The 18,120-nt window shown below is 40.9% G+C and overlaps 1 long non-coding RNA gene across 2 annotated transcripts in view; it reads right to left on the reverse strand.

The window, feature by feature from the left end:
- LOC142363936 (uncharacterized) overlaps positions 1 to 18,120 on the reverse strand; it is a 44,305-nt gene that overhangs the window by 25,591 nt on the left and 594 nt on the right. The window contains exons 1-2 of one of the 2 annotated variants that reach the window (XR_012766042.1): positions 17,754 to 18,038; positions 8,146 to 8,285 (exon numbers count right to left, since the gene is read on the reverse strand). This is a non-coding gene — a long non-coding RNA (uncharacterized LOC142363936). Of the gene's footprint in view, positions 1 to 8,145; positions 8,286 to 17,753; positions 18,039 to 18,120 lie in introns of those variants that run through there. The other variant, XR_012766043.1, reaches the window with a different exon arrangement.

An 18,120-nucleotide genomic window follows, 5' to 3' on the forward strand; every position in this document is an offset into this window, starting at 1 on the left:
GAGACGCAGACATGAACGCAGTTCTGGTGTCCTATCTTCCTTCTGTCCATGACACGGCACAACATGAGGACAGCTTACAATACAGTGCTTTGTCTCAGTGATTAGGATACTGCAGGTCCGATTATAAGAGATTACAATGGGGCAGCCCACCTCCATACTATCTTTTTGTAACAAGAAGTGATCAAAAAACCTTCTGATGCTCTCAATGTGAGTAATAATCCGTCCCCCTGACTGAAATTTTCCTTCTGTCTGGATCAAAGTTTCTTTGCTCCATTTTCTGTACCTTAAGAAGCTCAAGTGTCACAAAGTAAATGGATTCTTGACAGCAGACAGTCCTGCAAAGGACTTAAGAATACATGTAAGTGAGCAAGACAAATTATTTGAACATGATGTCTTTTCTACAAATATTGCATGTCACAGTATTTAAAAAAAAAAGATGACAGCCTGCATTAATCAAAAGTCTTCATATCATCCCCCTCAAAACACCCTCCTTTTAAGAACTCTCTAAACCTTAACGCTTTAGTTAAATTTCTGTTGTTTAAAGGTTGTTTCAAGACCTATATTCTTAAAATAGATGCCTCTTTTTACTTCTCCTTTAACCCTCCAATTCCCAGGAGTTTATTGTGGGACCTTATTATATAGTTTATTTTCTCACATTTCACTTAAGCATAAAAAGGAAGATGATAATTGACATCAATCGATGCATCTACAAGAAGTTCAACTCTTCCTTCCCCTTTTCTCATATAAAGTCTCCATTCTTTCATGCTTAAAACAGGACACAAAATTTGCCTTTATTTTTCAGCATCTTCAACCAAAAGCCTTCTTGAAACTGGTAACTGCTTGTGCAAAAGCATTCACACTACAGCACAGGTAAGTATCTACAGGTGCTATAAGTTCTAACTTTGGATTACAACTACTACTACACACTTTCAGTTGGTTTAATATACTGCTCTCAAAATTTTTGGATACTGCAGTCTATCCAAACTCCACCAAAATCTGTGCTATTACCCCACCCTTACAGAATTCTTGATAACTTCATTTCTAAAAGTCTGTGATCTCAAAATACTTTCTCTTTCACAAAGTACCATCTTTCACTAGCCTGAATTTTATGTGTGGGGTTAACACAGTAAATGAAAAGAATGACTTCGTGGTCAAGAAACAGCAGAAAGGTTTCATGAAGAAAGCTCACATACTGGAAAACAGAAAATATGAAGGGTCATTCAAAGTTCTGGAGAGAATATATGAATTACTATTGTCATGGTTTTATTACATTTAGTAATGTAAGATAGAAAAGGCTGGTTTCTATTGGACTTCTTGAAGTCAGTGTATGGAACAGCATCTCTTTAAATAAGCAAAATGTTTCTAAAGGATCAGCAGTACTCATTGTACAATGTGACTGTAGAAGGAGATTTCAGCTGGAAAAACATTACAGCCTAGTCTAGGAAGAAAACTGACATTCACTCACTGCATGGCACCTTACTGCTGGGTAAACTTGAAGGTATTGCTCAATTTACCCCCAGCTACTACTGTTTTTAAAAATTATGCCCCTGAAAAATGCCTTGCAAAGATCACCTTCCACTTATGAAACTTTTATAGAATACAAAGTGCATACTGCACAAGAACATAAATATGCAGCACTGTAAATCTCCAGCTGACAAGGAGGACATTCACCCACATTCTCTCCACCAAAAAACCCTCATATCGCAGGGACAGCATACTATGACACAACAGAATATATTAAGGAAGTGTCATGCCTGTCAAGAACTGGCTAGCAATTCACAAGACACACACTGACACGAGGAATGGGATTATAGCCTATGGCTCTACTACTGACTTTCGTAGTATTTGTCAAATGTACTTTTTAAATAACAGTACCCCAAACTCTCCACACAGGCCAACAGTATTTATCACTTTTGGCTGTACAGTTCAAAAACCAGCTCAGCATAATAAAAATTCTGAAGGTTATATCAATGTAATCTGTGTAGCTTTCAAATGTTAATACTGCGTCCTGGAAAAACATGAAGCCATTATTTCTCCCCAGTAATAAAGCATCTAAGCAATATAGTACTTTTTATAATGGAAGAGCTACACACTATCTTCCATTACCTTCCAGGTTAATTAAATGCTCCTTGAATAAATCTTGTGCTTACACTCTTGTGACATGCCACCAGAGCTGACTTCTCCATTTATAAACTGACTGGATTCAGTCCAATCATCCCTGCTTATTGTACCTGTCACTCACAGAAAACTCCAGACTCTTAGAGGCAGTACTCTTTGTGTCCTTCTTTGCTAGTTACTAATTTGATATGTCTGTAGAACTGAATTAATTATATGAACTAGGTACCAATAGACCTGTTTTAGCTCACTTATTTAGAGTGGCCAAGAGGTTGAAGGAGAACAGGACACCAACATTCCTTGAAGTGAAACTACTAGAAAAAAAATTCAATTTACTAAGCAGGAATAAATGCACTTCATTTAGTTTCAGTTTTCAATTAGGCAGAAAGTATTGGTTCAGGGAGCACGAAAAGCTGCCTCTTTGTCTTTGAACACAGAATCTTACTTAGATACTCTGACAGCGTAATAGCAGTATGGGAAGACGACTTCAGACAAGTTAGAGCAATTTTAAAATATGAGTATCCTTCAAATGGCTACACATTCCTAGTCCACTGAAACACCATGACGATTTAAGCTAACCTCTTTTAGTTAGAACAGACGAGAGGAGAATGTATGTCCAACTGTCATCCTTCAGATGAAGGGATATATTTTAGAGGAGATGCAGTAATAGTTTAAATCACTATTAACTTAATGATTAACAGCCATCTGACCAAATGCCACTATGCAACCTGGGAAGAGAAGGCATCAAGTGCCATAGAAGTTCTTCCAGATCCCATCGGCACCTAATAAAACAGAATGAGGATAAGCAGTAAATCACATACCACTGGCAGTAAATCTACAAAAGTGGTATTTTCCTTTTCTGAACCATTACCAGGAATCTTTATAATGTTGTATTTAAACATGCATTCCATGATGACCAGGAGTCATCCTAACTTTTCATGATGATAAGAAAAACAAAGTAATCTACTGTCATTAAAAACATCCCTACAGATTCCCTTATATTGCATCTCAATTATATTAATCCAGTGGGGTGTGCGGGGTTTTTATATTTCTTGCTCTTAAAAGGGAGGGGAAGAGACATATTCTGTATATACATTTAAAATAGTTTAACCACCTGGGCATCTAGACAAAATTCACAGAACTCTCTCAGAAACAGTTTAAAAGTATGGATTACAGAAATTATTAAGTACTTCAATGGCTCGATCTAACACTCAACATGTCAGTGTTGGAGTTAAACCACCAGTTAAACTGAAGGTCCTTAATACCCCCAATTTCTGTTGACCTGTGGAAAATTAACTGGAAACAAGCTATGTCACAGAAGTCTCTATTGGGTTTCTTGGACTTTCTAATCCATCATAATGCGGCTAGCACCAGACAATTTAGATGTACTAAATTCTGTTTCAGAACAGCATCACTCTCAATTAAAGAAAATAAAGTCAGTTATGTGCAGAACATACTTTAGTAATATTTAACTTTATTTTCCTCGGGATGTCTAATATGATACACTCTTACATCAAGGGAATAAATTTTGCATTTGTATCAGATACAGTGACAGCAGAAACCACTTTTGCAGCAATTCATCAACATGGTAGAAGCCTACATGTGCACTACTTTATCTTCCATCCAAATCAGTACAGCTCAGTTAACAAGCTAGGAATTTTAATCTAATTAGCACAGGTAATAAAAGCCCTGTAATCTAGCGTTGCTGTTTACTTGAACTTTCACAATGTCCTCAGAAATTCTTCACCTGAGCAAGGCTTACAAATCATTAAATTCCAAAAGAACTGGTGAAATTTGAGGAGTCATCACCACTATACTGGAAAGTTAATTAAAATTCATTTTATTACCACCACAGTAGAACCTAACCTGCTAAAAAAACATTTTAAATTTCATTCTAACACCAGGCCTAGGAAGCAGAAAGAAAATTACTTCCTTAATACACATACCAATGTATGCTGGGGGCCACCCAGCTGGAAAGTTGCTTTGCAGAAAAGGACCTGGGGTCCTGGTGGACACCAAGCTCAACATGAGCCAACAGTGTACTCCAATACACTACTCTAATGGTATCCTGGGCTGCATTAGGAAAAGCACTGTCAGCAGGTGGAGGGAGATGATCCTTCTCCTCTGCTCAGCACTGGTGAAGCCACACCTGGAGTGCTGTGTCCAGTTCTGGGTTCCCCAGTACAGGAGAGACATGGACATACTGGAGAGAGTCCCACAAAGAGCCACGAAGATGATGAAGGGACTAGAGCATCTCTGCTGTGAGGAAAGGCTGAGAGAGCTGGGACTGTTCAGCCTGGAGAAGAGAAGGCTTGAACGGGGATCCTGTCACTGTGTACAAATAACCAAAGGGAGGGTGCAAAGAGGATGAAGCCAGACTCTTCTCAGTAGTGCCCAGTGACAGGACAAAAGGCAATGGGCACAAACTGAAACACAGGAAGTTCCCTCTGAACATCAGGAAACACTTTTTTTACTGTGAGGGTGCCCAAGCCCTGGCACAGATTGCCCAGGGAAGTGGTGGAGTCTCCCACCTTGTTGATATTCAGAAGCCATCAAGACACAGTCCTGGGAAAGTGGCTCTAGGTGGACTGAGCAGGGAGGTTGGACCAGATGACCTCCAGAGGTCCTTTCCAAACTCAACCATTCTGTGTGATTGTGTGAATTTTGTGCATCTACAACCACAGCATAAAATGAGCAACTTACCCAAATCCAAGCAAGACAATGCACAGAATCAGTAACCAAACTCACGTCCTGTGCTATTTTTTCAGCGTAAACTCTATGAGGATATCCAGAGTACAAGCATCTTCACCTTCTTAGGAATGATCACACTCTTGTGACAACTATCCACCTCTGTTTTGATTTTGTTCTCTAATACATACAGCTCTACTTTGCACTATGCCTTCATCAGCTCTACAGAAACTGTTACACAGAAAACAGTCACAATATTCTTTTGCTGGAGAGAAGTTGGTTTTATAGCAGCTACTTAAAGAACTGTTTTTTTCTTAATGAAGTATGCAACACTAAAGTTCAAAAGAATATTAGAGAAATACTGTGTTTTATTTAAAAAATATCAGGTTGATGATGACATCCTTCCTATTAAATATATCCTCTCAGTAACACAGATGCAAAATGGAAATGCTACTAAGCATTCTGGAGCTCCCAGCACAGGAAAGACATGGACCTGTTGGAGTGGGGCCAGAGGAGGCCACAGCAATGATCCAAGGGCTGGAACCTCTCTGCTGTGAGGAAAGGCTGAGAAAGTTGGGGCCGTTCACCTGGGAGAAGAGTAGGCTCCAGGGAGACCTTAGAGCAGCCTGCCAGTGCCTAAAGGGGCCTGCGAGAGAGCTGGAGAGTGGCTTTTTACAAGGGCACTTAGGGATAGGACAAGGGGTAATGGCTTTAAACTGAAAGAGGGGAGATTTGGATTAGATATAAGGAAGAAATTCTTTTCTACGAGGGTGGTGAGGCAATGGAACAGGTTGTCCAGAGAAGCTGTGGCTGGGCTGCCCCCTCCCTGGGACTGTTCAAGGCCAGGTTCGATGGGGCTTTGAGCAACCTGGTCTAGTGGAAGGTGTCCCTGCCCATGGCAGGGGGTTGGAACTGGATGACCTTTAATGTCCCTTCCAACCCAAACCATTCTATGATTCTGATTTTGTGACGTGCTGAGCAACCACAAGTCCCTCTTACAATCAATAGGAGCTCTGGGTACCGGTCATTTATTTATTTTGCAAGGTTAAAATTACTGCTCTAATTTGTATAAAATGCTGCTGCCTTAGAACATAGTAATGGATTGCTGATCACCACAAAACATCCTCCTCTTTTCTCAAATGGAGAGTAAGTATAGTGAAAAAGAGGGGAAAAAATGCCTGGACAGATCAAATATAAATAAGGATTCCTACGGCTTCCTACTGCTCACCTGCAAGATGAAGACCACCAGTCAATATATTGTCTCCAGTCTCTCTTCTCCTCAATGACTTCTAGGATGCATAGCAGCACACTAAATGTAATCCAATCAAAATAATCTAGTTCTAATAATTCAGCCTAACCATAATTTTTGAAGACTGGTTAAAACAATTGTCTTGGTCTCTTGAAAAGGGAGCAAGTCTGTTCTTCACTAGGGCAGGAACTGCAGTTTAGCAACAATCTGAAGGCTCCTACACAACAGAATCCTTGAGAACCTGCGTGGTTCTTTACAGTTTCACTGTGATATCTAGGGGTCTTAGTGGGCAATACGCTAAGCAAATGGTGTATGCTGGTTTCCTCAGAGCACTTGGGATAGTTATGCGTGCATAGCTAATACTACATTCAAGCTCATCAGAAGCTTCAATTAAATAAAATCTCTTCAAAGAAGAAAACATATGGCATGAGTCAACAGATTTCTCAGATATAAAGAAGTGATTCAGGCACAGTAAACACTTTAGCTGCATGACTCCAGGGTCCTCAGAGGCATTTTATGTCACTTCATCTCAATTAACCTCCCAAGAAAGCAATTCAGATCTGAGCAAGAGAGGGGGGAAAAAACACATTACTGACAACACACAAAAGCCTACTCTGATGTCATAATGCTGTATTACTTGAGTCATAGGCAGATTTCCTGGAATTCAGTTTTTAAGCAGGAAAGCAGGCAATAAAGAGTATAGAAAGAAGAACATCTGCCTGCTGTGAATCAGAGGAGAAATTATTTCAGATGCCAATGAAGTTATTACTGTTGAAAGTTAAAGAAGCCTTCTGAACTGCACCTTAACACATTATTCAGCTTCGAAATGTTCCCCGTCTCAATTTTGCACATACTGCAGACAAAGAATACAATAGTTCTAATTCTCTCACAGTAGCTTCTGGGTCACAAGATGGTTTTCTACCTCCTTACTTCCAAAAAAGACAATTTACTGTAAATTCATAGCTGCCACTACCTGTTCTGACACTGTTGTTCCAGCACCACCCGTTACATAGTAACACCAACAGAAATAACTGTCAGTACTCTGTTACGTTATTTTAAGACACTTTTTTCATTATGCTACACTCCATTCCACACAAGAAAATTCAGTACTTCCTTTGGAGAAGGAATACTTTTTGGTTGCATGAAGCTAGCAGTCTGTGATAACGATCAGAAGGACAAACCACAAGGAGTGTTGCAGGTACATGCAACGGCCTGTAGGGTTCCAGCAACACCGAGAAATTCTTACTAGCAGAGAGATTACCTTAAACATAAAATACATTAATCATAAAATGAGTTACCTTAAAACCAGGCCTTACTGGTGTTTGGACCAGATGCTCAAAATGTCTGTAGCAATCCAGCATCATAGCACCAGTACTTTCAAATAAAATTAAAATAACCCTGATGTTATCAGGATACAAGAACATGTACATTTCTGCAGTTCTTATATAGACCTTTATAAACAATAATTGCAGGAGGAAAAATACACTTTTTCATATCAAACCCCTGGGTCAACTCCAGCAGGAAGCTGTTTCAGCTTGACTGCCATCTGGTACCTCTTTTAGTCCATAAGCCTGCAGCAGACATGTTCACACCACAAAACTCTCTTCACAACTAGCACTGCCTTCTCACTAGCGGATGAAACCCATGGATTCCAAACCACCTGAATGCAAACTAAGCCAAACTGCTGCTGCAAAGGACAGTCCCATCCCATCTTGTAGCATTTTTGCAGTCCAGGTAAGCAGTCCTATGGTCTCCCCCCAAGCTGGACAAGGCGATTCAGCTGAAAGCTAAGTACTCTTTCACCCAAAATTTGTTTAAAGCCAGGCAAGTTTCCCATCCAGTTGATTCTATGACTGCATAATTGCTACCACCAGCACAACACAGGCTCTAGGATAAAGCAGCCTGGAGCAGGTGAAGAAGGATCAGGAAACTGCAGTCTGAGCAACATGGGCAAAGGAAACTAAAGGTGTTCACACATTTTTAAGACTTGAAGATTTTTGCCCAATGACAGTTTAAGAAAGTACTGTCCCTCAGCTACTCATTTTGCCCTTGCAGACCAGACAAGCAGAAAAGAACATGCACCCACAACTCACCTTTTGCAATAGGAAATCTAGCTGCTTAGCCTACCACCAATCGAAGTGTCTCAAGGGGGCAGAGCAGATTCTACCACAGCCACTTTAAATCTGTTGGCTATCACAGCCCCAAGCTCTCCTCTTGGACACAAAGGTGATCCCTGTAACATAAAACACAGATGTACAAGTGAGGTATGAAAGCTTGCTGCCTTGTTATGCATGCTATAATTTTGTGTACAAGGACTATGTGCTCTCCAGGACTATCTGCACTGTACCTGCCATTTAAATTCTGATGAAAAAGAGTAAACAACTGTTGCAGTGAATGTTATTATTCTATCGTGTCTGTTAGACATGTCTGTTTTCAATCAGGGCAGTTATAAACTTCTCCTGCAGTGTATTCTATCACTGTTTATCGCTTAAGGGCAAAGCATAGATAGCACTGCATCAAACAGCCAGGAAAAAAGATCATATTCTGTGCTCCATTACTCATGTTAACACACCTTCTGGACATCAGATATTTTAGATTGTGCTGGTCAGCGCTATGACTGTGGACCACAACGCAACTTTGTCATATGAGATATCCTGCAGTCACTTCCCCATAATTAATAAATGGCTCATTGTTTTTGTTATGCAGCATGTAAGACTTAAAAGATTAACAACTGGTATCGACATGAAAAAATAATAGGGGAAAAAATGTATCACAAATTGAAGATGAAAAATCATATTAAAAATCACCCCTTCCAAATCACCCGCCCAAAGATTGCAAACCCTAACATGCCATTTTTCAGTGTGTTTCAAGTATCATTTTACAGCACAGAGTGTCTATTTTGGACCCAATGAGATCACTGTCCACACTAAGGCACCTCATTAAGAAGCTTTATTTCGTTTTTTTTTCGTATCACTTGTCAAATCTCCAGTTCATACTAAACAATTCTTCCTCCTCCTGTGGGTTTGCATTCTTTTCATATTTATTCACCGTGTTCTCACTTTGTCTACTCACAGTTCTGTCTTGGACTCAAAAGATTGACACTGCTTGAAACAATTGCTAATGACTCTGCCAGCAACAGCTTCCAGAGCTACTGGGACCAGTGTCAGATTGTCACTTTCGCTGCTGTAATAACCAGATCAGAACCAGTATGAAAAGCGTTCCTGTTAGAAAAACCAAGAATGTGAATTTCACCAAGGCCACCAAGAACACAAAACTGCCAAACTGATGGTCCCTACAGCCCACTCTCTGCTAGCTGGTTCTGACAACAGTTTCTCAGAGTGCAGAAAATCCTACATTGAGAACTTCCTAATAGCAGATATACACAGTAAAGTTACCTGTTTCAACATGCTCACTACTTCATATTGACCTTGCAGAAAACCCCGCAGTCCACCAAAGAAGGATGACAGAGGATGGCAGCTGTCTTCCACATATACCAGACGTCCACTCCCTACTTCCTACCGCTCTCCACACCTTGCAGAGTCCCTGTCCCAGCTGCTTGGGTCCCTCTGGTCCCATTGTCTAATAGTATTCCGTAAACCTTTGAGTTGTTTAAACTTTTCTGTACCTCTCACTGCCCCCCCCTCGCCGCCCTGACCATTTTAAAACCCATTCTGAAGAAAAAATTGGTGTGGTGGTGAGAACTGCAGAGAGGTTATTGAAATCAGAAATGCTCTAGAAGTATCTAATCATGACAAGCATAGCCAAACCCTACCTGCTGTGAAAATCAAGAGAAAGCTGAACTGGTAGCATTGGTATGCCCTCCTCCCTACAGCTCTAGTGTTCTGCTCTGTGGTTCTCCCTCCCTTATAGGGACTACCGACTGAGATCCAGGAGATCCCACTTCGATCTGCTGGTGTTGCTCTTTTGTATATCCTCCCAACCTAGATTGGATATTAGGAAAAATTTCTTTACTGCAAGAGTGGTCAGACATTGGAATAGGCTGTCCAGGGAAGCAGTGGGGTCACCATCCCTGGAGGTGTTCAAAAAACATGTAGATGTGGCACTTCAGGACATGGTTTAGCAGGCATGGTGGTGTTGGGTTGATGGTTGGACTTAAAGACCTTAGAGGCCTTTTCCAACCTAATGATTCTATGATTCTTTAACTCCCTATCTGCCTTCCTCTCCTTGTCAATCTTCCCTCTCACATTCCAAGAATTGCTGTGCCACTTGAGAGAGCTCTCCAGTACTCTACTATCTCTACGCAACTATACCAGGAATTCAAGTATGAGCAGTACTATGCAGAGGAACTAGAGAGGGGCTAAAGTTTCCTCTTTCTACACTGACTATTGATAACTTCTAGCCTACACCAGGGCAAACCCACTCTTGCCAGAGATGCTTCATGCTGCATTCCTTCATCCCAGTATCAAGTCTGAGTTGGGTGGGGGTAGAGGACAGACAAGGCGGAGGGGGGGGAATCCCACCTTGTTAAATGAAGAAGGCATACAGATGAATCTGAAGTTGGATCTTGCTTTACAGGTGGTCCTACTTTCTGCAAGAGGTTAGACCTCATGACCAAAAATCTCCTCCAATGTAAATTACTACAATTCTATGCAAAGGGAGCATGGAGCTTCAAGGTTAAAGTTGTCAGAACAGGGATTGTGCCCCAGGCTTTGAGACAGCTTCCTCATTTTGGACAGAGGTAAAATTGCTTCCATGTGCTTTACTTGTGGTTAAACATACCAAAGATGACGTGACCTACTTTTGCTACAGCCTCAGGGAAGAAACTCACTTTCACTTGTATGTACACCTCCCAAGCAGTGACCTTTCAGTGTCACTGCTTTCCAGAATATCTTCCTATTTTACAGGTATGGGCTACATGTAGTCAGACGTACAGTTTTACATTCGGCCGTGTTAAAACATTTCATGTGAGCGAGCTCAGCTTACCAAGTAAGCCAGGTACCTTTCCAATTACACTATCCTCAGTACTTACAGGTTGGCAAATGACACATCGTTGGTTTATCTTAACTGTCAATAAAAATGGGGAACTGCATTAGGCTGCTAAACCTGGTAAAGACGTACCTTAAACCACGCTCTTGAATAACCAGTGCCCTTCAATGGCTATGAAACAGGTCTGAACAACAGGGTTTTCTTTAACCACAGAAGGCGGCCAAAGAAAGGTGGTTAACTTTAATGTTGTTTAATGTGTACAAAACCCTAAGTTCACACACCTTGCAGAATTCTAAGCATATTACTTCTCTAAAGATGATTTTATTGACTAAATCTGGAATCTCCAAGAATGAAACAGTTTAATAACAACTGTCTTCCAAAACACCCGTAATTAAAACACATAATTATAATGCAGGGATCTTACAATTATTTTCTTTACTTTATCTGGAAACTATTGCAAGCCTAAGACATGTGTCAGCTAGGGAAATTCTCCTGCTTGCCCTTCTTAAAAAGTTGCACAGCAATAGATTTTTTTTTTTTTAATATTTCAACATTTATTTTAAAAAAATCTAACATATTTGGGACAAAAATCTCTTCAGTGAATTATTTTATGATTCTTGGATGCATGTTCTTTCTTCTTGTTTGCTTACAAATATTTATTTCCCAGCTTAGCAGTGTCCTCTATTAGTAATAGTTTTAAAAGCCTCTCATTCTTGTATGATATGCACTCTTGTTTTTTTCCAGATATTCCCCATTTTGATCTAGGATTTCTGTTCAATAAATTCTACAAAGCTAGCAGACTAGGAACAAAACCATGAAGCTAGCACATGCTGAAGTTATATCACAGTCCCTAAAAACAACGACAGATAATTTAGTATAGATGAGAGAAGCTCATAGAATTAATGCCACTTTTATTAGCAGAGTTGATGCTGCACCTGTGTGGTGCCTGACCTCTGAAGTGAGAATTTTTTTATACATCCATTTTACACACTTCTGCAGAATAAGCAGATTACCTATTCAAACATACATCTATTGCATCTTTGATCTCATTAATAACAAGAGCAAGCAAGAGGGCTGATTGTTATCAGCCATGCTATTACATGATCATTTTGGACCTGAACTACAGTTTTATCTGGCAATGGCTTTGATTTTGATACACAGAAGTTAAAACACTTCTGCTTCTCAAGCTGCACTACATGCCAGCTGCACTACATGCCAAATAAGGCTGTGTCTTAATAAAAAAAAAAGAAAAAGAAAAAAGGGGACAAGTTTTACTGCCAGTGAACTTACTTTGATCTTAGATATTCCCGTCTGACTCTTTCTTTGATTAGGGGGAAAAACTCCAGCATTATAAACGATTAAATGCTTGGCTGCCTAACTACCTGTGGACTTAAGTCATGCAATTTGGAAAAAAATGCAAAGAAAATATCAAATACAGTTTGGGACAAGTATTGTAACTGCTACAAGTTGTACTGATAATCTGGCTACAGTTAAATCACAATAAAAGGCCTCCCACTAACACCAAAGCTTATATATGTATATCTGTTCTACAGGCCAGGAGTGTATCTGCAATTAAGAACCTTTTACAAATGCAAAGAGTGAAAGTCAGAATATAATTCGGTTACTTTTTAATGAAGCTACATACACACATCAATTCATTGCTCTGACTAGCTGATTCTTGCAAGAATTTAAATATTAATACTGTACTTATAGCATCTACAAACTGCACCTATCTGTGCCGTCTCACAGAGAAGTCACATGAGGACGATGCAGTTTAAACAGTTCATTGAACATGCTGTTTAGAATACATCCTAGAAGATCAGATCAAACAAACTCTTTCTGAACTCTGCTCAAAACAGTTACAAATCTATGGCAAGTATCTACCAAGTTCTCGTTTTCTAGCAGAGAAATAATTTTCTGTACCAATGTGCTATTGTCACACTATGACTTTCTGAGGTATCATCTTTCTAGAGGCAGAAATTGTTCAAAGATCTTCCATCACTGTTAGTGGCAGTCTTTGAAATGTATCACCTGGTAACCTATGTCCTGGTCTCAAAGAACTAGAAACATCTTAACTGCTGCATGGAGAGAATACTTATATACATATATATGCATGAATATACACCCAAGTTTGTAGTTCTAAAGAAGTTACCTTCAAATTTCATTTGAAATACTACAAGCATCCAAAAACCAATTATAGGATACCCAGTTTAAGAAGATTCATTCAGAGGTCTAACACAGCACACATATACAGTCCAGACAGAAACACAACACTCATTTCTGGAAGAAAGAACACTATTAGAAAGAAGAAATACAAAGGATATTGGAAAGAAAAGCTTGTCTCCATGGGACTAGAAGGTTGACAAGAGTCCCCTTAAGCAAATAAATGTAATTCCGCACTCAGGAACTCAGTAACTGTGTCACAGAGCTGATAGAAATTTCTGGGTAACCTTTTTCACTTCTGACAGGCAATCTCACATCTTTTGAAACTATCCGCAGTTTGTGAGAATTTATTCTTTGGTCTTGACGTAAATCAAGTTTAAATGATTTCCCTCACATCTTAGGGTCACATGGTATCCAAGCTCTAATCTTAATGATGTCCTGGCAGATTGCACATTAAGTAGGAGTTGCATTAACTGTGCTAAACAGAATACAACCAATAGTAGAAAATAAGTTCTTATTACATCACATTTCTCAGTGTAAAATTATACAAGAACCTGTAATCATAGCTGATTTAAAAAAAAAATAAAAGCACAGTTTGATAGCATTATAACAAACAAGTTGAATTCAGACAGTGCAGAAGTCTGGATTTTCTCTAACTCTGTCCACAGATGAAATTCTCTGTATTGGCAAGACACTTGACTTGGTAAGGGCCACTTACATTGGATTTCATTGACTATCAACTGTACATTTGAAGATTTTAACTTTGAAAAAAAAAAATCCTTTAAAGTAACAGTATCTACACAACCCATTTCTACAATGGACATAATTTGTACGATGGACATAATCCCCTACACACTGACCTTCATTAGTTTTGTTACCATGTTTCTGTGAGGGACTAGAGACAGTCTCATCCAGGTAGCTGTGCAATGACATGGTGAACCAACTCCTGCTCTTCCAACAGCACCCAGTTTGCACAGCTAAGCTAATCTGTATGTCCCTGAGATAGTATCAGACTTCATGCGCAGAGGCTTTAATTAGTCCCCTGCTCTAAAAGCCAGACCTGGGTGTTACTTCAAAGATGCACCTATTACACAATGGAATGACAGGAACGATTAGGAGTTTTCATTATGAAGCAAGTATTGAGAAATGGAATTATTGGACTCTTAGCCATCATTAAGTACCCTGTCAGACTTTCCTTGCTGCTTCAGGAACGAGCCAAAAACGCCACCTTCTGCTGAAGAGTTGGAAATTTCAGTAGCTGGTGAACTACGGCAGTGCCAGCTGTTCACACGCTCAAATCCATCTGGTTGGGCACCAAGAAATAAAAATGTTTTCTCACTAAACAGTTCAGCATGTCCTATCTCTCAGAACTGCTGCTCTTCACCAAGAGCAATCATATGAACAGCTAGAGCATAGTTTCCCAAGTGGCACACATCAGGAACCTGACATAAAGGACATTTTGCCTAGATTTCAGCAGGCATCCAAATAAGTAGCACTCTGTGCGTTTTTGAAGAAGGTTCCACATTTCTTACTGAAATCTCATTGAGCATCTCAAGCATGTTGTCACAATTGCCAGCCAGGAATACAGCGTGCAATACCCAGAACTAAAGATAAACAGACTTTGATAAAATTACTTCACAGACCTCACACACACATACACACAAACCACTCACTGGATTCTTGTGAAAACTGAACATCTTTAAATTAAAACAATGTAATTATTAAACATATATCAAACACAAAATTTAGGAGTATGGAACAGCCCACTCTAACAGCTGATCCCCAGATATGGGGAACACAAAAGAAACTGTAAGGACAACAAAAATTTGTCTTCAGAAAAAAAAAAATTCGGAGTCTCTTTTCATCTGTGTTTTGGGGCAGGGCAAGGAGAAAAGGAATGAGAAATGTCAGGCATTTTGTGTTGACTAGACCTATCTTTCTAACAACATGAATATAGAAGTATTTTCTGTCAAAGCTACAACCTAACTTGCAACATATTTGGCTAAGAGAGGAAAAATTGTTTAATATTAAAATCAGACCTCAAACAACGGACTAATCTGCTTTGTCTACTTGGAAGACCAAGAAAGACTATAAATAACCCATTCTTTCCCACTTCAACAATACACTGGGCTACTCCTATTTCTGTGAACCTTTGCAGAACAGCCTGTACATCAGTGTACAGGCACTTTCGGGAAGCACCCCAGCATGTTGAGCTCCTGGAAAGGGTTTGGGGGATTTCCCCATAACAGTACCTTTAAGGCACTTCCTTGCTAACATGCAAGTGCTGGAGGTGACCTCACTTAAGCCCCATTTTGTTGGCTCTGTGATCCCTTCCTGCCTTATCATTCCATGTGCTTTGTTCAGTGATCCCATAACACTACCCCATACCCTTTTCTCATCTTGGTAACCTGGGTTTCAGCAGTCTGCTCTAGATTGAATGGTTCCAGATCAACATAGTCACAATCTAGAAATCGTCATAGCAATCACCAACAAACTGAAAGTTGGTGGTAGCCTTAGAATCTAAACTGGATTCAGTGCAATAAGAAATAGTGACATCCAGTGGCTCACCAAAAAAAACCCCCAAACTTTCATTATGATAATACTTAATCAAGTAGGGTGACATCAGGCTAATCAATTACACTCCTTTTGTAGCTGCAGACCCTGGCCCAAGCAGAGACCCTTACTCACTGAGCATGCATAGTAACTTTTAGTAGTACTACGCTAAGGCTGAGGGAGCTGGGTTTATTTAGCTTGGAGAAGGCCGAGAGGGGACCTTAGAAACGCCTACAAATATCTTAAGCGTGGGTGTCAGGAGGATGGGGCCAGACTCTTTCCAGTGGTGTCCAGCGACAGGACAAGGGGCAACAGGCACAAACTGAAGCAGAGGAAGTTGCGTCTGAACATGAGGATGAACTTCTTCCCTCTGAGGGTGACAGAGCCCTGGAAGAGTTTGCCCATGGAGGTTGTGGAGTCTCCTTCTCTGGAGATATTCAAGACCCACCTGGCCACGGTCCTGTGCAACCTGCTGTAGGTGACCCTACTTCGGCAGGGGGGTTGGACTAGATGATCCCTAGAGGTCCCTTCCAACCCCTACCATTCTGTGATTCTATACCTTTAAACCAAAGTGAGAAGTAACCAATCACAGTTAGAAGGGCATGGCTAATAGGCAGAACTAACATTTTTAATTATGTAAATAAGCGATGTGATTGTAACCAGGTGTGCTAGCTTTGTGGAAAACCACCTAGTATCTAATTTTGTGGAAAAGCAGAAATAAACCTCTGTGTGCGTACTGAATGTCGCGTGCTGGGTAACAAACTCCGTTTGTGAGGCAACACTTTCATTACCAGTGAACTTGCAGCCAAGTCAAACACCGGGTCCTCTGATTTGAGACACTTCTGTAATAAAAGAAGTGATTATGAAGGACGCTTTCATGATACAGAGAATATACTGCCCTTACCATCAGAAAAAATTGTAACCTGCAAATGACATGCAAAATGAATTTTCATGGTATCTTTACTAATTTCTCTTTAAAAAGAGAGAGCAAAAGCTGACATTCTGACACTGGAACGAGCACAAAGGTGTATTATTACCTTTCTGGAAAAGCTTAAAAAGTTGTGGAGCACAATGATCCCAAGACAAGTGCTTGAATTTCTGTACTGTTAGAACCAAGCACCATAAAAAAAAAATACAGTGTCAAATTACACTCTAGTGTAATTCCAGTGAAGTTCCCAGAGCATCACAAGAAAAATTCAACAGGAAAATAAACAGAGGCTGAAATGAAGATGAAAATACTGGGCTAAAAAGTACAGGCTTGAGAGGCCAATATTAGGGCTGATTGTACTTAATGTTTTTAAGTGATGACTTTTAGCACAGGAAGTAGCAGTAGGTGAGTGAAAATACAAAGGCAAATTAAAACATCCCATTAAGCAACAATCAGATGACCTTGAAGACTCAAACCCGAACGCAAGGTAGCACACAGACACTACATAAGGAGTATTTCTGCTCTCAGTTAGGAACTAGTTAACGAGAGACAAGAAAGACTGGTGTTTCTTGGTCTCAGAACAACTATGATGCTTCAGTGTTACTGGACTTCTGTCCCCAGCTTTCATCCAACAGCAGGCATTGCCAGTCTAAGACTTCAACCAGATAAATTTTAATTACATAAATGAGAAGAAAACTCAAAACAAACAAAGCACTAAGCCAGCAGAGAATGAGATTTTCAGCTGCCGCTAACCAGGGGAAGGCCCTCCAGAAGATCTCCTTACAGTACTAACGCTCCTCAGACTTCTCTGAAAGGCCTTTCTTTTAGATTTCTCCAGTCCTTGTTTCTCCTCACTCTGTAGTCTCAAAAAACATTAGCTTCTGCACCTCAGTGTAGACATCTGTTAGATAATTATCTGCCTTAGCACAAAGGCCCAAAGCCCAGTTGATAACGCTCAGATAGCACGCAAAAAGCAGGTGCAAACCACTCAAGAAAAAAAGGCAAAGCTCAGAAAAAGCAGAGGGAAAGATGGCACCAAGACAAACCGCCCCAAACCTCCAGAAGTCAGGGAACACTTGGCACCCCGGCATTCAGCCTTGCCCAAAGCACCTTGTTTTGCTGTAACTCCCGCTCCCCGCTCCGGGAGGAGACGCTCCCCAGCAAGTCCCGGCGCCCAGGCAGCCCAGTCGAGAGCCGGGGACGAAGGAGCCCCGGGCACGGCCGCTCCTCAGGCGGGACCCCGGGAGCAGGGCCCCGCGGCCGGCTCCCGGCTCCCCAGGCCGTGGCCCACGCTCGGGTACGGTTGGCAGCGCCGGGTACGGTTGGCAGCGCCGGGCACGGCAGCGCGGGCCACGAGCACACCCCGCAGCCCTCGCGCTACGCCGCAGGGCCTGGCAGGGGGCAGCAGGCCCCGCCCGAGAAGGGCCGCGCCCGGCAGGGCGGGGCGGGGCGGGGCGCTGGGCAAGAGGTGACGGCC

This window comes from Opisthocomus hoazin, chromosome 22, assembly GCF_030867145.1.
Source record: "Opisthocomus hoazin isolate bOpiHoa1 chromosome 22, bOpiHoa1.hap1, whole genome shotgun sequence".
In the NCBI taxonomy this organism is placed as follows: domain Eukaryota; kingdom Metazoa; phylum Chordata; class Aves; order Opisthocomiformes; family Opisthocomidae; genus Opisthocomus; species Opisthocomus hoazin.